Source organism: Indicator indicator, chromosome 19 (genome assembly GCF_027791375.1).
Source record: "Indicator indicator isolate 239-I01 chromosome 19, UM_Iind_1.1, whole genome shotgun sequence".
NCBI lineage: Eukaryota > Metazoa > Chordata > Aves > Piciformes > Indicatoridae > Indicator > Indicator indicator.
In genome coordinates, this window is record NC_072028.1 from 6,489,258 (window position 1) to 6,516,630 (window position 27,373).

The following is a 27,373-nucleotide window of genomic DNA, read 5'->3' on the forward strand; positions in this document are numbered from 1 at the left end:
TGAAAATAAAGTGTTCCTCCTAGATGTCAAAAAATAAATGATGTTAGTGAAAGTATTGTGTTTCTGTAGTTCTAAGTAACTGCAATGAACACAATTTCAAAGATAATTTTAGATACCTTATCAGATTTGCTTCTGAAACAAAGTGTGACGTTGAAAAAGCAAAAATCTTAACAACATCATAGGTACTTTAATTGCCTCTCCATGAGTAATCTAACCAAAAGCAGAATCATGATTCTCGATAGCGTGTGTATATATATATATGTATATGTATAATAAAAATAAAAATAAGTAATAATAATAATTTTTTTTTCTTTAGCATTATAATGTTCACTTGAATGATTTGATTGCTGTATTCAGCCATTAAAAAAAAAAAAAAAGAGACTGGCTGTTGATATAACCTTAGCTGTTGATATAATTAAGTGACCATCACAACTAATGTGTAGGTTTGTGTGGGTTTGGGTTGTTTGGTCTTTTCCCCCCCCAATTTATTTGGCTTCTGAAGTAATATTGGATAAACTTACGTTTGAAATAAGCTTGCAGTCTACAAATTGGAGTGTTTCTAGCTAAAAGAATTGGAAATATTTTGATATAAATGCCTATATAATATTAATTTTATTGATGGCATGCAAATGAGGTTATGGAAAAAAAAGACATAAACAGATGGTTTTCTTTTACCTGTGTCATTGAGTCAGGAAATGTGCTGTGAAGGAATGATTTAAAATGCTCTTTAGACTGCACCAGCTCTGAAAATAACTTGGGCAATGTCTGAGCTGTCACAGATGTTTGAACATTGACAGAGTTAATGACCAACATGGATCCATGAAGAAGTTGCAGGTGCAATATAGTTGTGTCCTGCTTTTATTATGAGCTTATTTGAATTGCAGTTGTTTACTTGTTTCCTCAGTATGAATTTGCTTAAGCCTCTTGATCTTTTATAGACTTGCAATGAAGATGTTGTCATTCTCTTTTTTCTCTTGTTTCTCAAGACTTTAAACTCCTGAGAGCAAGGATCTTGTCTCCTTGGGTGTTTGTTCAGCTTAAAACAAGGGAGCACTGATGCCTATTGGTGGCAAAGAGGTGTTACTGCTGAGTTGGTAACTGAGCAAATAACTGCACTGCAGGAGCAAATTCTGCATCTAATTTCACCTTTGCACCCACATCAGCTACTTGGCAAAAGTTTTGGGGCAGAATTTAACCCTTCATGATGATCTCTCTAGACTTCAGCAAGGCCTTTGACATGGTCCCAAACAACATCTTACTTGTCAAGTTGAAGAGATATGGATTTGATGGATGGATTGTTCAGTGGATAGGAATTGGCTGGATGTTCACATTCAGAGGGTAGTGGTCAACAGCTCAAAATCCAGATGGATATTGGTAATGAGTTGTGTCCCTCGGGAATCCATACTGGGATCTGTACTGTTTACTATTTTTATTCGTGGTATAGACAGTGGGATTGAGTGTACCATCAGCAAGTTTGCAGATGACATCAAGCTGAGTGGTGCTGTCAATATGTTGGAGGGACAGAATATCATCCAGAAGGACCTGAACAAGCTGGAGAGGTAGGCCCAGATGAACCTCATGAGTTTCAACGAGGTGAAGTGTAGGGTCCTGCACCTTGGCTGGAGCAATCCCCATTATCAATATAGGCTGGGGGATGAGGTGATAGAAAGCAGCCCTGTGGAAAAGGGCTTGAGAGGCTGAGGAGCTGCACGAGTCAACAGTGTGCAGATTAAGTGAGGTGATTCTGCCACTTTACTCTCGTAAGACCTCACCTGGAGTACTGTGTCCAGGTCTGGTGCCTTCAACACAAGAAGGACATAGACATGATGGATTGAGTCCAGGGGAGGGCCACAAAAATCACCAGGGGGTGAGAACACCTCTCCTACGAGGACAGGCTGAGGGAGCTGGGGTTGTTCAACCTGGAGAAGAGAAGGCTCTGAGGAGATCTAATAGCAGCCTACCAATACCTGAAGGGGGTCTACGAGGTGGCTGGAAAGGGAGGGGCCTCCAAGAAGGCTGCAGAGGAACTGTTTACAAAGGACTGTGGTGGTAGGATGAGGGGCAATGGTTTGAAATGAGAGAAGCATAGATTCAGGTTGCATGTTAGGAGGAAGTTGTCTACCATGCGGATAGTGGAGCATTGGAACAGGTTGCCCAGGGAAGAGGTTGAGGCCCCATCTTTGGAGATATTCAAGGTCAGGCTTGACAGGGCTCTGGGCAACCTGAGCTACTGGGGGATGTACCTCCTCACTGTAGGGGGTTGGGCCAGATGGTCTTTGGAGGTCTCTTCTAACCCAAACCATTCTGTGATCTGTAAAAAGGGAAGAGGAGGCTATATTTTTGCTTGATGTTAGTGTGGCCTTAAAAGAAGGTTCTTTCTTGACTAACTGCAAGAATTAATTTTATGCTTTTTTTGTTTTGTTTTATTAACCAGAGTGCTACCAAAGGATTAGTGCTATTTCTTGTTTCTGCTATAGCTTTACAGAATATTTTGATAACATTTTTACTATCTCATAAATTGATAAGAATGAAATTAGACATTTATAGAGCTAAATCTCATTTTTACTATTGATAATTATTGAAATGCAATGTGTGCATATTTCATATTAAATATCAGGATCCTCTTTTATTTATGTATGTTTGTATTGCTTTGACTTTCATCACTTTTGCAGTATAGCTGCTAGTATGTAATTTTTCATCAAAGTTGATCTCTGGTGACCATACATGTTTACATATTGCATGCATCCACACAGCTCCTTTGGTTAGGACTTTACTTTTTCATTATAGAAACTGATGAAGTTTTATTACTAGTAAATCTATGCCTTCAAGTCATATAAAACCAATACTTACATCTGTAGAATCGTAGAAGCATAGAATCAGTCAGGGTTGGAAGGGACCACAAGGATCATCTACTTCCAACCCCCTCTATTTAGTGTCAATTCAGAATCTAAAGACAGGTTTTCATTTAATTTTTTTCCTAGCAACAGAAAAATGCTAACTTGCAAAGAAGTCTCTAAAATGGTTGGTCAGGAAAATCCTTGTCACTTTCAAACTTTTTTTTTTTTTTTCACAGATGAGGCAGATAAGTGGGGAAAAGGCCAAATTTTGTCATGGAAAACGATTTGTACCCAGTAAGAACAGTATTGCTGGTCACAGCGAGACTATATGACTGCATACACAGGTTCCACTACTCAGGTTATGTGCCTCTGTATTGTTTTATTTGGGGAAGAGTCAAGTAAATCTTGCAGTTCAGGTGTGAAAGTTGTGGTTTGAAAACTGTGTTATCTTCCATTCCCAGATCCAGCTTTTTCTTTTGTCTTTTCTCAAACATGTAGCATTCCTGCTTGGAACTAGATAATCAATTGAACAGAAATGTAGCAACAGGAAGAATATTAATGGCTTTTAAGCTTTTTGTTAAAGAATCTAGCAGCAGGAATTTGAGAAAGCCATGTAGCAACATGGGACAAGCCAATAAATAACCGTTCATCCAGTCTCAGCTTTATGTACGTGGCTCATAAGCACCTCTCCAGTGTGCTATGCTACCCGTACAGTGGACACTTAGTGAAGAGATTTTTGTGCTTCTCAGTTCTTTGTTTGGTGTATGGTTTAATGGTCATGATGGTGTTAGTCTGACAGTTGAACTCAATGATCATAGAGGTCTAAGATTCTACCTGAAGATCTACAAGAACATTCTATTTTCCTACATTTTCTTATTAGCTCTGTGTGACATCTTTGAGAGTCTTTTGTTTCTCTTTCTATACTTTGGTAGAAGGTGGTCTTTTTCTGAAGGAAGAAGAATTAAGACTCTTGAGCTTTTAAAATAATTATTTAATTACATTGTAGACATGTCTTAATCATTCCCTGAGACCCCATCATGCTAAATGTGATGTGGAGCAATCAGAACACCTCCTTAGAGGGTTTTCCAAGTTAATTGCTCATAGCCAGCTGTATTGGTAGTTTTCTCAAGGGATCCTTGCAGAGACTGATGATAGTGATCTCCACTGACTTTGTTACTTGGTAAGGATACAGATATTTTGCAGATGGGGTCCACTGTTAATATGCTAAAATCCTCTCTTAGAATTTCTCTGAAAGGAAACACTACATCATCCTTCTTATTTTATTTTATATTATTTTCCTAATAAAAATGAACAACTTCAATCTCAACTAAAATTTTTGCCTGTTCCCCAAAATATAACTATGCTACAAGCTCCCTGGGGCAGAGACCCTCTCACATGGCTTTATTTTAGAGTTGAGTTAGACTGAATGTAAAAGAAGAAGTAACTGGATATTTTATGCAAAAGCATAAGTAACTCTGGGTCCCTGTGGAAGATGTAGCACTTGGACAAAGTAATGAGAATGTTTTGATGAAATTTTTCCCTTGTCCTTTGAAACCAGCCTGCAGAAATAAGGAATGGATTCCATTATTAATGTGGAATGTTGGCTTCATTGTCTCCTACTGCAACTTCAGCATTATTTAAATTTGGTGGGGTAAAGGTTTTAATTTTCTCTTTCTGAGTGCCAAAACACAAATCAATTCTTCAAATATGAAGAAAAGTACATCTAATTCTAGAAAAATATAGGGATGTCGTGGATGCTGAGCAGTGCTCTGTAGGCACTTTGTTATGATGCCTTCTGACATTGCTTCTGTGTTGCCACTTACATACCAAGCTGTATGTTAAGGCAAATAAAAAAAAAATTGTTTGCATGAAAGTAGTTTGGCTCAGTCCTTCAATGACACTAACAGTGAAATGTTCAGCTTTCAATTAGGTGGAATTATGCCCAGTTACAATATTACTTGAGACTGGTCTTTGTTTGTTTGTTTTTTTAATGAACTATTTAGCAATCAGCAGTGCAAAACAAATGTCTCCTGCTCCTTATATAAGATTAGTTGGTCAGAACTTCTTCCCAAGCATGGCTTATTCTTATCTCTTCTGATATCTTTCCTTTGCCCATGACAGAAAAAAAAAAAAAAAGTTGTTGCTAATGGGCAGCTGTAAATAAATATCCTCTTGCCCCTGCGATTAAACTTGCCATGATTCTGTTTTGCCTTCTGCCTCTTCAGCACCCTGACATACGTTGGCCCCTTCTCAACCTAGTGGGAACAAACTGTGAGGGACATTAGCCTTGGCTGCTGGTGACTCTGCTGCCTTCTGGTGTGACAGTAATGAGATAAACGCCCAAAGACACTTACAGGGACTACGAGCGTGTCATTTGCCAGTGTATGAGTGCTGGTGCCCTGCTATGCATGCTGAGCTCTTGCCTGTAACTGGAGTAGACACTTTCACAGTAAAAAAATACTCCACAAAAATACTCTTCTCACCTACTCTGCTGCTTTCTTCCCCTTCTCCCATTTCAGATGTTCACTTTTGGATTCATCAGGGCTATTTTCCCAGTGTTAAATGGGACATCCTCAAGCGGAAACCTCTCAGTGAAGTCTGAACCTGAACAAAAATAGTTCATTTGTAATACAGCCTGAAAGAATAAACAAATCTTTCTCGGATCAAACTCTTACAATTCTTATTTCAAATGACACTCACCAAGTACAGTTATAATTCTCTTCTGCATTCATGACAGCTATTTCCATAGTTCCTGCTGTTGTGCAGCATGAAGTTGTTTCTCTTGTCTCAAACTTCAGTGTATGGAAATTTGATCTGATAATTGGAGCAACAAAACTCTGTAATGACACAACACCTGTTTCAGGAGAAATGATGCTTAAAGTCACAGTCACAGTGTAACTGAGTACAGATGCCTATCGTGTTGAGAGGAATGGTGGCTTGTAGCCTTTGAATATACTGAAAATATGATCTATTTATTTGAGACAAGATTCCATCCTTTCAAGATGAATCACTGGCATTTCTGCCCAGCCCCAGCATACTGGCAGAATTAGTTGCATTGTTTGGAATAGTAGGGGAAACATTTTCAGATTTGAAAGGATAAATGGTTATGCACAGAAGTAATCAGTTGTTGCAAATGTTTATTCTAAATCAGACTGATTAATGATTACATTATGATGGGTTCTATTTGGACAAAAATCTGGATGTTAAAGTTTTGGCAGCTGAGTAAAGATAATGTGTTTTGACTACTTGGTTTTGTTCACAAATCAATGTTTTCTTTTGATTGGTTCCTGTAAAGATCTGACTGCTTTCTTACTGTCTAAATTAGTGCAAAAGATGCAAAGCAACCTTATTACTTTATATAGTCCAAACATGGAAACTGACCAAATCTGAGATTATTTTTTCGTATAGGAGAATAGATCTGTCCAGAGACACTTACAGTTTTGTAGAGGTTCATGAGCCTTGGAGATGTTTATGCTGTTGTAACTGAGTAGTATTCTCTTGGAAGGGCTCTACCTAACACCAGTCAAAACCAATCTTCTGAACATCTGTACTACTAAGCAAAAAAGTTTTCAGTTCTTTAGAACTGTGAGTCAGAATGATGCATGTTTGTAAATCCAGCAGAATGAAGTGTTAGGTGTTCTGGGTCTAATAAGCTGATTTAAAATGTTATAGCTTTTTGGTGTTTCTTTACTCCAGAGTTGATGTCACAGAAAAAGACTAGGTTTTATTTATATTAATTTATTATTTTTATTGATCTTTATTTAATCTTTTCAATTGTTTCTTCTGCATTACAGCTCAGCACCCTTTAGCTGCCAGTTATTTGTCAAAATTCCATGTTACCCTTTCTTATCTTTTCCTTTTTATTGACCAGATGAATGACAACAAATGAACATTCAAACATAAACTACGGATTATTGTTGACATAGAAGAGAGAGATAAAATTGGATTAAATGATGGTTTGAAGCTATAAAATCAATGAGCCTTTCCAGTTGGGAAGCTACACTTCTCTATGTAAGAAATGCTAGCACTTGTGTTACTCAAGCCTAGCTCCCACTACTATTGTTCTGAGGCACAGTGGTCCTTGCTATGAACTCTAGTAGTAGCTCCTAGTTAGACCAACCTAACCTTAAGCAGCTGGGTAGGGTGTGCAAGAAACATAATCTGTGACCATTCAGATCTGATGGGGTTCACACCTCTGCCCTCAATCTGGTTGTGTGCCTTCGTGTGATCTCAGGAGATTCTGGCAAGGATATATTTAGTTCAACAATATAACTGCAGATAAATGACCACTGTGTATTCCAACAAGGGGCTGTATGGAGAACAAATAAAACCTCACCTCACCAACTCACTGAGATTTGGGATTCATCTTTTTAAAGCTTCTGGAGGCATAGACAAGAGCCACTGGCACATCGCTAAGAGGACAGCAGAAAGCAGGTGGCTCAGTGGATCTTCTTGGTATCCACTTGGGCTGAAGCTGTTGGTCAAAATATTCTTACCCCAAACATCATTCAGCAAAATACATCAAGGAAGTACCTGTGTGCCAAACCTGCACCTGTGACTACTGTATATTAAAAAAACAACCAACCAACCAAAACACCACCACCACAAAAAACAAAACAAAAGAAACCCCAAACAAACCAAAACCAACTCTGGTGAACATAATGTGAAAACAAAGGAGCAGAACTTTGTAGCTAGGTGATTCTATTTATCCTCCGGTACCATATATTTCTGTGGTGTATAGTAGCAGCCTTGAGTTTGAATATATCTGTAGGTATTAGCTTCTTTGGCTGGAAATCTTAGGAGCCATGAAATTCTGGAAAATTTTATTTAGTCTTGAAAACAGTGTTTAATGAGCAAGTCCAGAATCAGGTTAATATGTAAAGCAGAGTGATACACCTGGTGTCCACAGCAAGCATTTGCAGCACCAGTGGAGAGAGGGGTAGGATGAATCACTCCAAGCAAGTGCTTAATTAATTGTACTTCGAATTCCAATAACAGAGACTGTGTTTGTCTGGTGAATAACTTATCCTTAATTTCACATTCAGTACTAGACTTTGGGTAATAAGCAAACCTCCACTTGTGCGTGAATTGACTTCAAAAAAAAAGAAAAAAAGAAAGTTTTAACCTTATTAGAGAACATTTGATTGTGGACTGATTTGCTATGCATCTGTTACAAAATTTGGATCGATTCTGAGGAATGTGGGCAACTGTAAATTACCTCTTTTGCAACCAAAATACAGCCTTACATCTCCCTTGCACTTATGCACTAGTGATTAATGAATCACTTTCATTCCATCAGGTTTCCAGCAGTGTCTTTATCTAGACTATGTTGTTGCTAGAAATAAAGCATTTAAGGTATTGGTTGAGTTTTACCATGACTGTTTTTAGTAAATAAGGAAGGATAAATAAAACACCTTTAAAAAGGAGCATAAGCTAGTTTTGTGGCTGTAACGGGAATTGAGGGGTCAGATTTCCCTTCAATAAAAGCTGTTTTTTAATTAACTGGAGGATAGTTGGACCAGTCTAAGTATATTTGAGCACATAGTAAGATAACCAGGTTCTCATAAATGACCCTTCTTTGTGTGTTCTGTTACACACATTTCATCTTATTTTAGGCTTTGACTGTATGTCTGTATCTGACCTAGTTCTCCTGGTTATTTTAATAGCAAAGACTAAGTGTGTTTTTTGAGTGTACATCTTTACCTGATCTACAGCTCTAAAATCAGTCTGGATAATCATTTTAAAGAAACATTTCACTTTGTGGATTAGAAGACTATCAATGGCTGAATCACATTCTTAGGTATGAACTTGTGGACAACTGAAGAGTAATGGAACATAACACTTATGATTGATGGTAGTTCCATACTGAGATTTCAGCATACGAAGATCAAATATTGGAAAACAGTGTTACTTTACAGGATGTATCCACAGTATTTCATACTGGTTCTCTTCAGATTTTTGCCACAATGTTTACCTGCAGAGTTACATCACTTTAACACTGTATGAGACTGATCTTTATTTCAGCCAGAATATCCAAATTATACCAAACCAAGGACCTTTCTGAAGGAACTGCAGACTGTATTTACATTAAAATCTTTGGTTTTGAAGATAGAAGATATTATTTCTGTGGAAAATTAACTTCTGCATGTTATCACTGAAGACTTTATTCACTAGGAATAGGATGCTTATATATCAAAGAGAGCAGCAATTTTCACTGGCAGTTTTTTTCTATATTGATTCAAGAAATACACTCTTTTTGAAGAAAAAAAAGTAAGTAAAATTCTGTTCCGTTTGTTTTAACAGGTGACTGCTGAGTATGCTTATCTCACTAGTCTTTTTTCTCAATGTATTTTGTTCTTCTTTAGACGTATTGCAGTTAGGTTAAATTCTCTAATGAACTATTCATCTGTGCATGAGAGCACAGCTGTTAATCCTGAAGTGCTTCAGTAATTAATCAGGATTATTTCTGTTACATAAATGTGGCTGTAAGGTGTATCTAGATCAAGGAATCAGTGACCTGTACAATCCTCTTTTTCAGCTTTTGGAAATATGGGCAAATTTAGAAACAGAGCTTTCACTCACCCTGTGCACATGGGTCCTTTCATGTTCAAAAGCAATCTCTAAATGGGCTTTTTAAAATTTCTCTGAGAAAATTAGATGGTATGTGTTTGAAACAATCTGGCCCTCAGCATAAGTTATGCCTACCTGCATTAGCAAATGTTTTTCCCCCTCACTTTATGTTAAAAAAAAAAAAAAAACCATTATTGCTACACCAGGGAGTAAAAGTAAGTTAAGTAAAAGGAAATATGGTTAAGAATCAGAACTTAACAATTAGCTTTCACTTTGAGGGGGGGAGGGGAATTATTGAACACAATGCAAAATAACACTTTAGTGAAAAAAATGAGAGACTTATAAAAAAAATACACTTTAGAAAACCTTATATGCAGGGAGTAATAATCAGTTCTCGATAATATTAACCAGAAGCAGCACTTAAATTTTTTGACATCCCTAATCATGGAGCCTGGGGAGCGCTACAGAACATTTGCATTAAATTACTTCTCATTTTCCCAGCCCCGTCTGCCCCTTCCACAGGTTTTGCTGCCAGTATTTGTGAATTTGGCAGAAGCCTACAGATTTCATAGCTAATATTGTTGTCTCCTGCCAGGAATATCAGAGTAAGGTGTATTATATGCTGCATGACAATTAAGGGTTGAGGGAAATCATGCCGATTTTCAGATGTGGCAGCCGGGTGTCATCGTTTGTAACAAATTAGTGAAATGGTCTCAAAGAAAGTACTCACAGGCATCACTTCTGATGTGCTGTGTATTTCTATTAAGAGTTCAGCTGAACTCTTGTAGTAAGGAGGTGAGCCTACAATTTCCACAACTGCAGTGGCAGGAGGGATGGAGTAGTTCTCCTACCTTTGTGAGATGTGTGTGATTGCAGGTCCCTTGCACTGCTTTTCATTTGATTATGTACTTCCCTGTGTACTGCAGCAGAGGCTGGCTGATGTGTGCTGCCACTTTCTATTGTTGCCTTGTATTAGCTTTCAAAGTGCTATTGTTTGGGATCCCACCTTAAAGAGTGATAGGTGGACTATTTCAGAAATGTTCACTCTTGGCCTGATTCTGCTTTCATTTAATGCTTTGCCAATACAACAGTTGTGTCAGCTCAGCTATGCTAGCAGAACACTTCTCTCCTGGGGCAGACACAGCCCTGCAGGATTAAACCATACCTGTGCATTGTCTGTTAAAAGCACAATGATCTGCATCTAGATTTTTTTTTTCACCTATGTAACCTCACTGAATAAAAAACAAAGTAGTCAAAATTAGCTGATTTTGGAGAATAAGGTATAGTTGTATAAACGTGTCTAAATGATGGAAGGATTTGTCAGCATGCCTCATTTACAGTCGATTTTAAAACTCTAAGTGTCTTTAGGGGAAGACAGTGGCTGCTTTTGAAAATCAGAGGTAAATATGCCTGAGAATTGTGCAGTAAACATGAAAAGCAATTCAAAGACAGGTGCATGCATTTAGAAAGTATCTGTGAGGCTTATAACCAAGGTTTGTTTTGCTGGTCATGATGCCGAGGAACCTTCCATTGCTTATTGAATTAACAGAGGTAATGCATGTTTCTTAGTGCCATGGTCTAGTTGATTAGACAGGGTAAGGCTGGGACTTGATGGTCTTGGAGGTCTTTTCCAACCTGGTTGATTCTGTGATTCTTAGGGTTACAATTAGAGATGACACCAGCATCTGGGTTGGAATTTCTGAGATCAAGTGAAACAAAATTTCAATTAAATGGATTGGATTAGCACTGGCTGGGAAGCAGAACTAATGTTCTGGGGGAAAGGAAAACACTTCAAGAAAAATGTGTTCTAAATTTTTTCCAGTAAAAATTGCTATGGGACTTAAATGTCAAAACAAGCAAACAAAAATCCTCAGGAATTGTCTAAATACTGTATTTTCTTATTACTGAAACACTGTATTTTGATTTTAAATATTAAATGTTTTGGCACTACATATAACACAATACCATGCAAGTCAACACATCATTAATTTCTCTTGGTGTTTCTGAAATTGCTTTTAAATAGAATCATAGAATAGTCCAGGATGGAAGGGACCTCCAAAAGGCATCCATTCCAATCTCCCTGCAGTCAGCAGGCACATCCCCAACTAGACCAGGCTGCCCAAGGCTTCAATGAGTCTTACCTTGAATATCTTCAGGGAAGGGGTCTCAACCACCTCCCTGTGCAACCTGTTCTAGTGTTCACTACCCTCATAATGAAGAACTTCATGTTATCCGATCTCAATCTGCTCTTCTCCAGTTTGAAGCCATTGCCCCTTGTCCTGTCACCCCAGGCCCCTGTAAACAGTCCCTCCCCATCCTTCCTGTAGGCCCCCTTCAGGTACTGACAGGCTGCTATCAGGTCTCCCCGGAGCCTCCTCTTCTCCAGGCTGTACAACCCCAGCTCCATCAGCCTGTCCTCATAGCAGAGGTGCTTGAACCCCCTGATCATTTTCGTGGCCCTCCTCTGGACCCTCTCTATCAGGTCTATGTCCTTCCTATGAGTGCTCTAGACCTGCACACAGCACTCCAGGTGAGGTCTCACCAGAGCAGAGTAAAGTGGTAGAATCACCTCTCTGGATCTGCTGGCAATGCATCTTTTGATGCAGCCAAGGCTGTGAATGGCCTTCTGGGCTGCAAGCTTTTGAAATGTTTTATTTTTGGTAAAATTGCCTTTTCTCATAAAAAGCTACTATGCTGAAAACTAATTGGTCAGCTCTGTATTGTGTCAAAGGTTTTCCCATTTGTGCATTGCTGACCCTCTTCTAATCAGATTCTTCTACCAGACCCTGAAATTCTATTTTCTGAACTGCAGAGTGGGTAGCAGTTAGTTTTTGGCACGTGTATGTTCATACATGCTGTGCAAGAAGAAACAATAATAAATATCATCCTCTATGGGCTTTGTTATGTCTTTTGTTGATATATCAGCAGCTTAGTGTAGTGTAGTCTTATTGTTAAAATTCATTACATGATGAAATTATCACATGGACTGCTTCTGAGTTATTGTGGCCCTTACCTGAAAACCCCATGCCATGGGAAGCTCCTCAGGGTTGAGGCAGGTAAGTCACATCTTCCAGTGAGTAGGAAGAAGATGTTAATATTTTAGCAGCTGCTGGGAATTTCACTGCTCCCTGACACTGGCTCTGCTCCATGTTTAGTCTCCATCACATAAGACTCTGACCTAACACTTTCACAACCCTTGCTGAAATTCTCAGCAAGTTCCTGATGATACAAAACTGGGGTGGGGGGGGGGGGGTGGGGTGGGGTGTTGGCTGACACCCTATCAGGCTGTGCAGCCATCCAACGTGACCTGGACAGGCTGGAGAGCTGGGTGCAGGCAAACCACATGAAGTTTTAAGGACAAGTGCAGGGTCCTACATCTGGGGAGAAATAACAACAGGCACAAGTACAGGTCAAGGGCTGCCCTGCTGGAAAGCAGCTCCACAGAGAAAGACCTTGGAGTGCTGGTGGACAGCAAGTTCTCCATGGAATAACAATGTGCTCCTGTGACCAAGAGAGACAATGGGATCCTGGGATGTATCAAGAAAGGTGTCCAGCAGGGCTGGGGAACCTGGAATACTGCATCCAGTTTCAGGCTCCTCAGTTCAAGAGAGACAGAGAACTGCTGGAGAGAATCCAAGGGAGAGCCATAAAGATGATTAGGGGACTTGAGCATCTCCCCTATGAGGAGAGACTGAGAGCCCTGGGGCTGTTTAGTCTTGAGAAGAGAAGACTGGGAGGGGATCTCATCAATGTGTATAAATACGTGAGGGGTGGGTGTCAAGTGGAGGAGGCCAGGCTCTTTTGGGTGGTTCACAGTGATAAGACAAGGAACTATGGGTTCAAACTAGAACATAGAAGATTTCACCTCAATATGAGGAGAAATTTCTTTACAGTGAGGGTGACAGACACTAGAACAGGGTACTCAGGGGTGTTGTGGAATCTCCTTCTCTGGAGACTTTCAAACCCCACCTGGATGCATTCCTGTGCAGACTACCCTAAGTGATCCTGCTCTGGCAAGGGGGTTAGACCTGATAATCTCTTGAGGTCCCTTCCAACCTCTGATATATTGTGATACTGTGGATACTGTGAAATTAAGTCACTAAAGTATGCTGTTTCAATGAGAAAAAACATCTCATCCTTGGCAAACAGCTAAAATCCTTGAGCTAGAAGGTGAAGAAAAATATTTGGCTTTTGTTATGTAGCAGATTGGACCTGGATGATCATTGTCATATTTAGAATGGATGTCATCTTAAGACCTGGATGATTAAAATCTATGTCATCTGAAGAACTGCAGAATTCTAAGGAGATTTAAATTTTCTTATTTTGAAAGATTCCCAGTGATGGTATCACTGTAATATTAAAAGGGATCCAAAGCAGTCTCAGAAGCCACAAGACTTATGTGTCATGTAGGACTTCAGTCTATTGAAGAGCTCTATATGTAGGAATTTCAGGGGATGGAAATAAAAAAAACAATGCAAAACCTGGGTTTTCAGCTTTAATACTCGGGTGATTTGCTGCAGAGTTCACAAAAGCAGCAGGACTTCTGAGCACACCTTCTCTTGCTACATCTTTCTCATTTATCACAGTCCTTCAAGGGGTTCCCCTAATATTAGCCAATTCCCACCTAGCTATTACATCTCCTTACTGTGATCATGAACCCAAAGTGCAGAAGAAGCATTGTTGGATAGAATTCTCTTTTCAAAGACTCAGGAAGCTGCCTTAGGAGTGAAGTTCCAAGTCTGATACATTTTTTTTTCATCCCCAGTTCCCAGCTGCTTTTACCAAAGACAAAGGTAGTGCCAGAGGATCACTGTGGCACCCAACACGTGGGACTGAAACCTCTGCTAGCAAAGTCAGCCCTTCCCTTTCACAGGTGGCTTTTGTTTGCCACACAGATAGACTTTATATTGAAACAGGCTTATCAAAGTGATCTAGGAAAAGGAAACTCCTTTACTGTATAGCAGGTGGGCTACAGGAGAAGTCACAGATTAGTGAACAAGCCTGGCTAAAGTGTTCTGGTTACAAGCCCAGTAGCATAAAAAGGAGAGACCTATTTGATGGTTGCTGCTTAATGGTATGCTCCAAGTGAAAAAGAAAGCTTTGGGCAACTAGATAACCTCCTAATCTTCCTAACTGCTGTGTCTAGGAAATGTTTTTTAAGGCACTGAGGCAATGAAGGAAGATGTCATCAAATTATTGTGATACAGAACATTTTCGTAATGGGGAGTGTTGAAAGGAGTTAGCTGAAAGGTCATGTGGATGAGAAGGAAATGTTTAGAGCCTAAGCAAAGAAGGCATCTTTTCTTTATTTTTTTTCTTTTTTCCCCCTTTTTTTATTTTTTAGTCCTATGAATGTGAAAAACATTGCCTGTGGAGCTACTGGTGTTTCATTATTCAGTTGAGTACAGAACCTTGTTTCAGAGACTGTTCTTGCAAATTATTATTCTCCATTCTGTCAGCCTGTCCTCACACTTGGGGGACCTTTCCTAAGCCATGTCATTTAAAAGTCATAAATGCAGTAAGTGTGTTTTTGGGGGTTTATTGTGATTTTTTTTTTTTTAACACTGAATACAGCAACAAACACATCTTTAGCATCATTGCTTTATTCCTTAAATACTATGCTTTCTTTTTGTGTAGATTGCCATCATGCTTCTAGCACATGGAAATAAGTAGACACTTTCTCTCAAACCATGTTTTTAAAGCTATGAAAAGAAAGAGGACTAGGACAAAAGAGATCTTAAGGGACTCCCTAGAAAGAAAATTTTGGATGTGAATGTATTGGCAATGGGAAGAATTTGCAGGGTTCTTATCCATGCCCTGGAAATTAGTGATGTGATCCAAGGAGAGACTTGCAGTGGTATTACTAGACTTTAGATCAGTCACAGAATCACAGAATCATAGAATTGTTCGTGTTGGAAGGGACCTCAAGGATCATCCAATTCCAACTCCCCTGCCATGGGCAGGGACACCTCCTGCTACATCAGGTTGCCCAGAGCCACACCTAGCCTGGTCTTAAAAGCCTCCAGGGATGGGGCTTCTACCACCTCCCTGGGCAACCTGTTTCAGTGCCTCACCACCCTCATGGTGTAAAACTTCTTCCTAACACCCAATCTGAATCTACCCATTTCTAGTTTTGCTCCATTCTCCCTGACATCCTAAAAAGTCCCTCACCAGCTTTCTTGTAGGCCCCTTGAGATACTGGAAGGCCACAAAAAGGTCTCCTTGTAACCTTCTCTTCTCCAGACTGAACAGCCCCAACTCTGTCTGTCCTCATAGAAGAGGTGCTCCAGCCCTCTGATCATCCTCATGGCCCTTCTCTGGACACGTTCCAGCACAAACAGATGTTGTAATAGGGGCTCCAGAACTGGATGCAGTTTTTGGATATGGTTAATGTTGCTTTGACACAAGTGATCTAAAAAAAAGTAATTTCAAGAAGTAATAAGTCCTGGATCATCAGTTTACCTAAGCATCACCAGTGTGTAACTGGTTATCTAGTTCTCATACATTGCACCCATCCTTCCAGTGTTAAAACCTGGTCCATGATGGAAATAGGCATTTTTGAAACATCTGCTGTGGGTTCAGGGAGTAGGTAAGTAAAACAGCAAAGAGGAAGGGCACAAACTGATATAATTTATTGAATGAAGTTTACAAAGTCTCAGAAAGAACATGATAATACAGTTTGGTATGTTTTCTTTTCATGCTTGTTTGTAATGTTTGGCGTTTTTTGTTGTTGGGGTTTTTTGGTTGGTTGGTACGTTTTTGTTTGGGTATATTTTTCTGTAAGTTCTAAGTATAAAAAATAATTACTTTATTAAATAAATATTTCAGAATATCACATATTACTAATTTTAAGACAATCTTTCTGTTTATATTACTTTTCTATTGTCAGGTCCTGCAATATTTAATCTTTTACTATCCATTTTCTTCCTACACAAAGGGTATAATGAAAACTTTCAATCAGTTGTGCATTGGAGCAAAATTGATTAGTCTGTACAATGTATGTACTGTTATCTCTCATGGCAAACACCATGACAGATGCCAGCATGCTTATTACTCTTACTTCATGATTTTAGAAATATTATTCTTTTTTAAGATTTTTTTTTTAATTATGAGGAAATATTGTTTGCCTGATCAGAACCCCATTATATTCTCTGGATGGAATTCAATGGCATTCCATGAGTTTTGGAATAGTTCCTAGGATCTTTCAGTTCAAACGCAGCTCATGCCAGTGTAGAAAAAGGAAGATCATAGAGACCATAACAACTTTGTACCTATATTCCCTCAGAGTGTCTTTCCCTTTCCAGAGTTAACTCACAGCCTTCTTTCCTGCTTTTATTATCCAGAAGTTTTTTCCTATAGATCTCTGCCTCATTGATTCTCCATCTGTTTTAATGTTAACATCTTTCTGGTGACCTATGTTCACATCTGGTGTAAATATGCTACTATTCAAAGTGGTTTTACTCTGTCAGTTACCATTTCAGAGAATGATTTATTATAACAGGAGCTGTGTGCTATGCTGCAGAAAAGGGAGAAGAATCTAGATTCAGCCTCAAGGATTTCTTGTGTCTTGCTTGACTGAGATTGGGAAATGTGAGGCCATGCGCTGCCAAGAGACGTTACTGATAATTTGTCCCCCAGACTACTAACTAAATAAGGCAGATGGGGGTTGGGCAGGTGGAGAAGGCAGCTGTTATTCACATTTTCTCAAAGTTTTGAAGGACCCCACCCAAACCTCATGGATGTCAGTCACAAATCTGCCAGCCACTCCGAAAGACATTTGATAACAAATGCTGGAGGCGTGACCCCCTTCTCTAAACTGGAGTACAGTGCCCGAATTACAAGGCAGTCCTCCTGTCCTTTTGCAGTTGGTAAAACTGTATCTCATACAGATGGAGCACCACATTACCATCTAATAACAATTTATATTCTAAGGGTGTACACATATTTTTCTCTTTTCTTTCAACACTAGATTAACAGGAGAAGGAATTGCAAGAAAATTGATGCTTGAAAAAGAATTTAAGTACAGACCAGGTGGTTAATTCACTCACATTAGTTAGTATGTTTAACGAGGGAGGGTGCAGTCTGCAGTCAAGTCTCTGCAAGAACATCTCTATTGCTGATTAGCATCACTGCTCAGCTTTGCACTTTTATTCACTATCCTTTCTGCTGTAGTCCTGTTTTCCAAAACACTAGGCTGAGAAAATAACGTAAGGATGAGAAGTGGCATATCTGGATGGCTATGTATGTTTATTGCCTGAATTGGTATAGAAGAAAAGGATGCATCATAATGCTTTGATAACAAGCAAATCAGAAACAATTACTTTTTTGTTTTGGAGAAAAAGAGATCACTTACAGTACTTCAAAATAAGAAGATTTTTTCCCCAGTGGCGTAGAGAACGATAATCATTCTCTACGTAATCTGAGACACTACAACTTCTTTCCATCTCACTCTGTGAGCCATTAATTGTATATGAATGCATCTCTGCACTTAGAAAATAGATTGCTGCTGCTGAATTGAATGAGTTGTGGTGATGCCATGTCTCAAATGTCATTGACTCCTGATTAGGTTGGATCTGATTTTGCTCTTTATAATGTATCCTCTATTCTAAAGGAGGAAATTGATAGAATAGAATGTTTTCCACATGATTTTGGTAATTAGAAAACATAAATATGTGAGATTGTTACATAGAGATTGCTTATGTCAGAGCAATTATATCTGGGCAAAGCATGATGAGCTTAGAATGGGTACACTTATTCTGGGGCAATGCTTATTCTCCTTCACATGTGTGAACCTATTTGAGTTTTAGCTATAGAAAATAAGTGGGTACCTATACCCTCCACTGACTTTAGAGAGAACTTCAAATGCTCAGCAGTCCTGTGGAGCAGTCTATTAGTTATAAGGAGAGCTCTGTATTTCCTAGCAGAAGCTCATGGTTAAGAAAAAAACTGAATATTTAGATAAATACTGCTTACACATTACAAACTGCAGGCAGAGGGAAGAAAATGTTGTTATTAATTGATATTAAGAAGAAAAAACAAATACAAATCTGAATCTGTTAAAAGTATTTCTACATGTAGACTTAAACATTCTTCTTCTTTCACTATTCTTCCTCCTCCATGGCTCTATTTGCATTTTTGTGCTGTTCTCCAATGGAATTAGAAAGCCCTCAACAGTTTTGTGACAAGGCTTATTTCTTTAATACTTATAGAGGCCTGGGGAAAAAAAAGTCTCATTATGCTGATTATAACAACTAATACATTATTAATGAAATAAACCCAGCTTATTGGATAGCCCATGTTAATACAAACAACAGGAAAATCTAGTGTCTGGTTTGCTACTAGGGGTTTTTTCTTTCACTTAGCCTTAGTGCAACCGAGCAGGCAACATATGTGACTGTATACCATCTTAGGGTGCTGCCAAAAGTTAGCAGAGCCTGTTTGCAGGTCTCTTCCTTAGTTGGCTGTAACGCTCATACTGGCTTGGCCATTCTAGCTCCTTGTCTTTCTGGGGCCCTGACATCCTCTGACAGGGTGTTCCTGCAAGTTTGATGTCTGCAATCACTGTGAGCGTAGCCAATCTGTGACACTCTGATTTGAGGTTTGTGTCCTAGAAGTACAAAGTCTACAATTTTCTTCAAGACTTGATTCATTTAATCAATCTCTCTTTCATCTTTTAAACAGCCTTTCAATGGCTCAGGAGTAACTTAAGTTTGCCACCTTTTTCAGTACAATTGCCCTCTTCTGTCACTATTATGACAGACCTATAGAAGGATAACATTGCACTGGCTTCTACTGTGCCTATCAGAGTTACAGGAATCAACAAGGAAATGGTAAACCCTGTGCCAGGAAGAAACTAAAGATGGGAAAATACTCATAATGCCTGTCTTTTGGTGTCAGTTTTATAGCAGCTGTTGTCTGCAAGGCACAATAGAACATCTGGAAGCAAGAGCCCTTCAATTCAGGTAGCTGAAATTGCATTAGCTGCTCTCACGTAAAGAGCAGGATTAGAATGACAGACCTCCCCACTGAAATATTTGCTTTTGAATAAACCTGTCAAATGCAACAAGGAGTGTCATGGCAAAACTTTCCTGCTCACACTGTGAGAACTTCTGTTTATTTTATGACAAGAGGGCTGTGTTTAATTGAGTTGCATTTTAGTGCCGTCTGCTGCAAGTAGATACAATGGAAAGGGACAAAGGGCAAGTTCAATTCATTGCTGTCAAACTTCCCTTCTTCTAGTAGCAGGTAATGGCAAAATAATTACTTGCATGTTTAAAAGAGGTGTGTTGTAGAAAATTCATAGGGGAAGAAGAAACTGCTGCAATAGCTTCACATTAATTTATGCTCAAGATAGATTCGCCGTTCTTTATGGCACAACAGGGGACCCTAAATGTAATGGGGAATACAAACTAAGGAGGATAATAGAGAAGGAAGGCATCCTGCAATACCTTCAGAGTTCATGCATTATTCCTGCTTGCCAGAATACACTTTGGTGAGCATTCACTTAAGCATAAAGAAAGCATAGTTTACAATTCAGCTTTGTAGGAAACTAGGTCAGGTAAATTGGAGATGCTATTGTAGTTTTGCTACACTCTTCATGTGTAGATCTAAAGTTTAAATTAAAAAGAAAAAAAAGTTAGTTTTCATTAGTAGCAACTACAACACTTTATGTGATTCAGTACATGAAACAAGGTGACATTTGGTGTTTGATACTTTTGTAAAATTGTATGTAGGCAGCTTGGTTGATACTTGAATCACTTCAAAATGTGCATCTACTTTGAAAGTGCCTGTCTTTACTCCTTAGCATTACCATTTCCTCTCCCAACATCAATTTCTTTGTTTTTGATGATGTTGCAAGAAAAACTACTAAGAGTTCCACAACATTCAGGAGTTTGGAAAAGTATCTCCTCACCTAGTCAGTGCTTGGCTTTGCATACCTTACCAGAAAGATGGAGTTTGGTCACTAGAAGCAAATCCATTGTATCTGTGCAATTTTCCTCATGGGTTTAAGTTTTATCATCCCTCCTATTAGAGTTTTTCAGCCTGTGTTGGGATGCCTCCCTAATGTACTGTTGCTTGTGCCAGCTTGGTACGTCTGTAGAATGCTATGCTGAACTAATGAAGGTGTTAATTGCCACTATGATGGCATATTAAAATGGTTTTAAACAATGACAAAAGTAACTAAGAACTCGTGGTTTCCTGAGTTGTTGAAGACTAGCCATACAGGCAACTCAGATTATTTCACCTGTAGCTTTTCTGCTATCTTCCAAAGATCCTATTTTTTTTCCCCTCCATTTGTAAATCAGAAATTGGAATATATTTTAGCTTGTGCCATCTCTAGCTGATAAACTTCAGTTTTGAAAGATCAGTAAACAAGAACTTTCTTTTGTGCCAGGTTAATAGTGATTTGTGTTCCCTACAGCTCAGGTGTCTCATTCATGGACCTGATTCTCCTGTATGGCTGAATGGGAGAAACAAGTTCAGAGCTGTCATTCAGATGGAGACCCTATCACACAGAGACAGAATTACTGGCTTCTAGACCATAAAGCAGCAGCTGAAGTACAATGTTGAGCTACTATGAATAAAATCATAAAATATGGTTTCTTAAAAATGAAGTTATTTGATTTGGAAATCTTTTAACTGCTTGTTTTGTTCAAAAATGGTAAACCAAAATGATTCAATACATCCAGAATGTTGTTTTCCCCACGCACTTCCAAATTAAGAAAAATGTTTTGTTGGTTTCTCACTGTTCCAGTATAACCCTCTAAACCAGTTTTATCACCCAGTGGAGAAGGGGGGTGGAGAGTGGAGGAAATCACATTTCAATTATTTCTATAGAATAATTCATCTAAGTTATGCATAACAAATGACAAAAAATGTCATTAATATTCACAGAATTGATAGGTTTTTGTTTTGTCTTGTTTTGCTTTGAGAAGTCTTGTTCATCTCTGTGCTTGGCTCGGGGGGGAAAAAACAGTTTAATTTCTGGCCCTTATTTAATATTTGCTAGTTTTCTACTCTCTCATCACAGTGTTTTAATAGTGACCTGCCTCAAAGATGTTGACCTTCTTATTTGTTCCTTAGGATTTTCACAGGCAGAAAGATGGGTATCAGTTATCCAGCAGAAGTTTTATACTCCCTGACAATTTTTCCTCTCTGTCTTAACTGATGACAGACCTTTTAACATACTGATTTCTTGCTTCATTTATCCTTCAGCTAAGTCAGAAATGAATATCTGCTAACGAGCTAGCTAAGCTAATAATTTCTACCTCTTCAAGCTTTAATGTGTTACTGCAATAAACTTTAGAATGAATTAATATCATTGTGGAGGTAAAGGTTATCAAGAATATTAGTCTGGTTGTAGTCTGTCAGATGTAGGGCAATTTCCAGTGGAAACCTGAGTTCAGTGTGGTTGTGGATGTATTTGTACGAGAGCCTGAAGCTACTTACTATAAGTACACAGACCACCTGCGTTTTTATAGCTGGCAACTGAACACTGCTTAGAGTGAAATGGATGCTCTTGTCTTTGTCATAGCTGTGAAGGGAATTCATGCACATGTGCCCCTTTCAACTGTCCAATAATCCTGGCACCCTCTGGGACGTAGGATAAGGAAGGAGAAACTGAAGCCAAAAAAAGACAGAAACCGAATCTAGGACATAGAAGCTAGCTAGTAACAAGAAGTAAATTGCCAAGTGAAAAGGCATAGAGTTTAAACAAAAATAAGTCAGCTGGGGTTCTGGTTGTGCCACAGATGAGATTTTCATGAGGGGTTAGGATTTTGTCCTTGTAGGTTGGCAGGAGGATTTTCTATCCTCTAAGCTGATTAGAGCAAGCTATGAAAAAAGAGCAGTTGTTTCTTCTTCCTTATTCTCTTTTAACAGTTTTTGTTGAGCATGGAGACAATATGAACTATGTTAGTGAAATAAATTACATGCCAGAAAACACTGATGGCTGTAATGGATATGAAAGCATATGGTCTAAGATGTTATCTATGAGCTATGGTACTGAATACAGAACCATCACAGAAATCACTGTTGTGTAACACTTTCTGTAAGCTCTCAGAGCAAGCATGAGATTTATTTATATTTTTTTTGCCCTCCTCCCCTTCCATTTCTCCTTCAAGTCCTTTCTGTTGCAGTGTGCTTCCCCCTTGGGCTAATTGATTTTCACTGAGTCCTTCCTTTAGTTCTTTGCCAGTTGATTAAAGAAACCCTCAAGCCCTGCAAGTGCCTCTCATCTCACTACATGGGAATAAATTATAACAGCAGCTTCTTGCTTTTTGGGAACTTTTCTACTAGTAGATACCTATTACCAAATCTACTGTACTGGCTTTTGGGGATTGCAGGTTGTTTTTTTTTAATAAAAGTAATAAAATAAGTGGTTTCCCTGTCATCTGAACAAACACTTTCTCATTTTCCATCTGCTCTGTTATCTGCTCCGATATTTGTTTCTGTTGCTACTTGGTTTTTAGTTGCAGCCAATGGATACAATAAGGGATTGCAATTTTATTATTGGCAGAAGGTAATAGAATTTCCTCCTTTGCATTATGGAGTTGTTTCTCAATCCCCCCCCCCCCTTACAATGTAGATCACTATAAATGAGAATATTTAGTTTATGTCCTTTGTGAATTTGAAACATAGTATCACATCGAGCATAAACCTCTTGTAAGAGCTTTATTCTTCAATTTTGTATATTAACATTGACTTTATGTTAGTTACTAATGAAGCTTTTGCTGTTGTAAAGTCACTAACAAGTGCAAAATGGAAATGGTAACATTGTAGTATACATGAATTTATTGAAATGACTCTTCTAATTGATAAGTTGCATTTCATCCGGTATGAAAGGCAATTCTTCTGGAAACAGGACCTAGAAAAATAACTTTACCTGTGCCAGAAATTACAGACCTAAAAGTAGGGCTTGGTAACAATTTTCAGTGATGCTGAAAGGATCCCAATGTCTGGATATTTGGCTTGAAAATCTCTATATAAATACACATATTTAGCCTAATTAGCAAGCAAAATATAATGGAATTTTTACATTTTATATATTACACTTTGTAGATATTTCCTCCTTCTGTCCCCTGAAGAAATATTTCTCATTAGGACTGATGAGGACATGTGAGAGCAATACATAAGGAAGCTACTGGTGTATATAGATCTATTAAATTGATTTAAAAAATGAGAATCCATCTAAACTATATCTATTTTGTAAGAGCTCAGGTAACATTCTGTGATGTAACATGCGTTAAAAAAAAAAATAATTCTTCTGGACAGCAGTGGAACACTCAACTACTTGTAAAATAACTCAGAAATTGAAAGAATATTTCATTGATACTTGTTTTCTTATAAGTTGTTGCATTAGAGATTTCTCCACCAGATACAATTGTAGTCTTGCACTTTATTGTTCTGTATCTGTATTTAATAGAGTAACTTAGGAATAATTTTTTAATTAAAAAAAAAAGGGCAAAAGATCTAAAATTGATCTCCTCAAAGGAAACCTATTATGAAACTGCTATTATTAGATTTTAACTAACATACAGGAGAGGGTTAGAAAGATCAGGAAGCTAAAGCCAGCTTAGCATTTTAGAAACTGGTATTTTGATATGATTCTTGTGTTTATATGCTCAAAGTGGTTACTAATGATGTCTCAGATAATATTTGTCAGCATTTATGCTGTACTTAGGATTTCAGATCTCTTAAAAACAGTTAAGAAAATCACAGAGCTTCCCTGCTATGTATGTTAATTATGTATGTTAACTATATTGTTTTCACTTAGAGATGGGGGAACGTAGGGAGGTTAAGTGGTTTGTCCATGGTGTGCATTTTGAGTTTATCTCTTGGCTTGGATTAGAATCAAGGAAGGGAAATTCTTACCACAGTGGCTGGGAACATTTGGACTAACCAATAGATCCAGGATCACAGCCTGAAGCCTGCTTATGCCTTCTCCACTAAAATACCAATACAAAATAACTAATCTATAGGTGAAAGCATTCATAAATAGAAATGAGGCACCAAATAATCCAATACACTGTGCCTTCTGGTTTGCTTTTGGCATGGTTCCTAATCTTGTTTCTCGCAAGAGAAGCTCCTACTGTGAATAGCTGCTTATTAATAATAGAATATTACTTTAGTGATTAATATTTGTTGGACTCTTCGTCTAATTATAGTTTCTCACAGCTTCTTTAATTACTAAAACATGAGGTTTAACTTAAGCAAAACATTTCAGATGAGTTTAGCAGTCCTTTGCAACTTAATTTTGTACTTGGAGCACAGGAGCTGACTATTGGGAGAAAGGAAAACACGGTCCTTCCTGAGCTGAGGACACATGTTTCTGAATGATAAGATATGTTAGTATTTTTGTTTCTGAATAAAAAGATGTAATACTGAGGATTTACAGAAGCTAGGAACTCTGAGATCTCAGCCTAGGGAATAGCTGCAGTGAACACGATTAACTGGATAAAGGGGAGCTCCATGTAGTACAATTGAGGATGTCAGTGTTTGCTTACTAATTGAAATTGGAGAGACAGAATTAAAAGCCTATAACTAGTAAAGCATGCCCATATCTTTAAAGACTAGCTACTGTCTTTTCAAATGAATGTGCAGATGAACACTGGGTTGTTTTTCTTGGTGAGAAATTACCTTATTTCTTTTACGTGATTTGAATTAAAAAGCAAAAGGTGAAATAACAAAGACAAGCCTTTTGAAGAAATTAGTCAGTAACTTTTCCCTTCCAGGATGTCACATTTTAAAGCAGAGCTTAGATAACATTCATATTTGAATATCTTGGTGGAAAGTACAAAAATACCTGCAGTGGAGTTTAGTTTGGAGGTAAATGTAAGAGTATAGGCAGTGTATTAATGAAGAATACTAAGAACAAGGTCAAGGATTCACTAACAAATGTTAGCTGTCAGCTGTTTTTCTCCATTCTCCATTTGTGCATTTCTAGTGCTGTTTTCAAATGTTAGACCTTAATTTCCTCTCCTTTCATATGGAAATCCTTAAAAGCAGAACATGTTCTTGACTAATGAGAGCAATAACTCGATCAATTTAAAACAAAAACAAGCAAAAAAACCCCCAAACACCCCAAATCTCCAGGGCTGTGTGTATCAGTCCTGCTAATTCAGAAACAATGTCCATCAAGTCCAACCTGGATTTTCTGTTTGAAATACTTAATATTTACAATAAACTTTGACCAGAAGCTGTTGAGCACACTGTATCCAGGCTACAGGGCACTTGAAAGCTTGCTTGACAAGAAGTTTAGTAAGTCAGATGCTGTGGGAATAAATTCTTTTTACTTTTCATGGACTCCATCTTTAGACTCTGTTCCCCTTATGAAACTACTTCAGTTTAGTGAAGTAGCTTCTGAAATGTTCATGCTCCCTAGTATGTAGTAAGGGAATGTATGTATGTCCCAGTAAGACATGGGAATTTGAGTATGGCAAAAGGCACTCTTATAATATTTAAAAAAGAGAAAAGGTTCCTGATTTTGCACAATGCTGATTTATTTTGAAGTGCAGTGCTTCATGCTTTCACTCTTAAACTGATTCTTATTTAAGAGATGAAAGATTGTGTAAAATATAGAATTCTTGTGTATCTTAAACTGCCTAATAATGTATTGTAGCCTTCCAGAATTCAGTCCTAAACAGGAAGCATTGATTAAAAAAAGGCATTTAAATAATTTGAAATTGTTCAGTGCTGAGCATGATCAGAACCCCAATCATTTTCAAATAAAAGTACCTATATAAAATTGAAGCAGTTGAATAATTTTAAATTGCTTTATACTGTGTAAGCACAGAACCCCAATCACTTCCAGGCTGAAGCACTTACCAAAAAAAGATTGAAGTGCTTCAGTAAATTTAAATTGCTATGTATAAGGAAAAGGGCCTTTAAATTACCGAATCCTTGATTTTATTTTTCTTTTTACCTTTTTTTTTTTTAAGATTTCTTATTTTCATGTACAACTCAACAGCTTTGCTTTGTAAAAATGAACCAAAAAATCTGATTTTATAAACTTGCAAAGAATAAATTAACCCTCATTGCAAATAGTAATGGTAGGATATTTCGTGACCAGAAGCATCTATTCTGGTGTGGGAATTCTCATGTTATTTCATTAGTCTATGTAGCTCAAGCAAAATGAATATAGCCCTATAAATAAAGTACCAGAATCCTTCTTTAGCCTTTCTCTCGGCTTGAAAAATAGACCTCTTGAGATCCCTCAAATGCAAAATATTAGAGTACCAGGTTGGAAGAAACCTCAGTGATCACCTGGGCCAACCTTTCTTGGGAATAGTACAGTTTAAAATAGATAGCCCAGCACCCTATCCAGATGAATCTTAAGGTTGTCCAGTATTGGGGGATCCTCCACTTCCCTGGGGAGATTATTGCAGTGGCTGATTGTCCTTGTTGTGAAAAGCTTTCCTCTTGGGTACAATCAGAATGTCTCCAGGAGTAATTTGTATCCATTACCCCTTGTCTTTTCCATGTGGCTCCTTGTAATTTATTTTGGACCTTTTTTTACCTGGACAGTCTAGACAGATGTAAAACCATGTCTTTACATGCTTTCTGACCAGGAATTTTAAACATGTGATTGTGACCTCTCTCAAGTACTTTAGTGACAAGTTTATGTTTAGATGTAGATTTATGTTTAGATGTAGATTTATGTTTAGATGTAGATTTAGGTTGTAAAAGTAAGACCCAAAACAGAAGTCTGTATTTTCCAAAGTCTCTTACATTTTTAATGTTTATTGTTTGTGTCTGTTGTATGTTGTGTGGAGACTATAGACCTAACTTTGTAACTACCTGTATCTGCCTACACTATTGTTTTCTAACCACCACAAAAACCTAACTTCATTTAAACTGTGGATTTCAAAAGCAAATGTTATTGTAGATGTTTCATGGAATGTCCTTATGCCTCAAGAGTAATAACTGTCCCTTCACATAAAAATAATTATTATTATTATTATGGT

The 27,373-nt window shown here is 38.0% G+C and overlaps 1 protein-coding gene across 1 annotated transcript in view; it reads left to right on the top strand.

Annotated features, from left to right (window-relative positions):
* Window positions 1-27,373, top strand: part of CDH13 (cadherin 13) — a 466,549-nt gene that overhangs the window by 55,586 nt on the left and 383,590 nt on the right. The gene's annotated exons all lie outside the window — the stretch shown is intronic.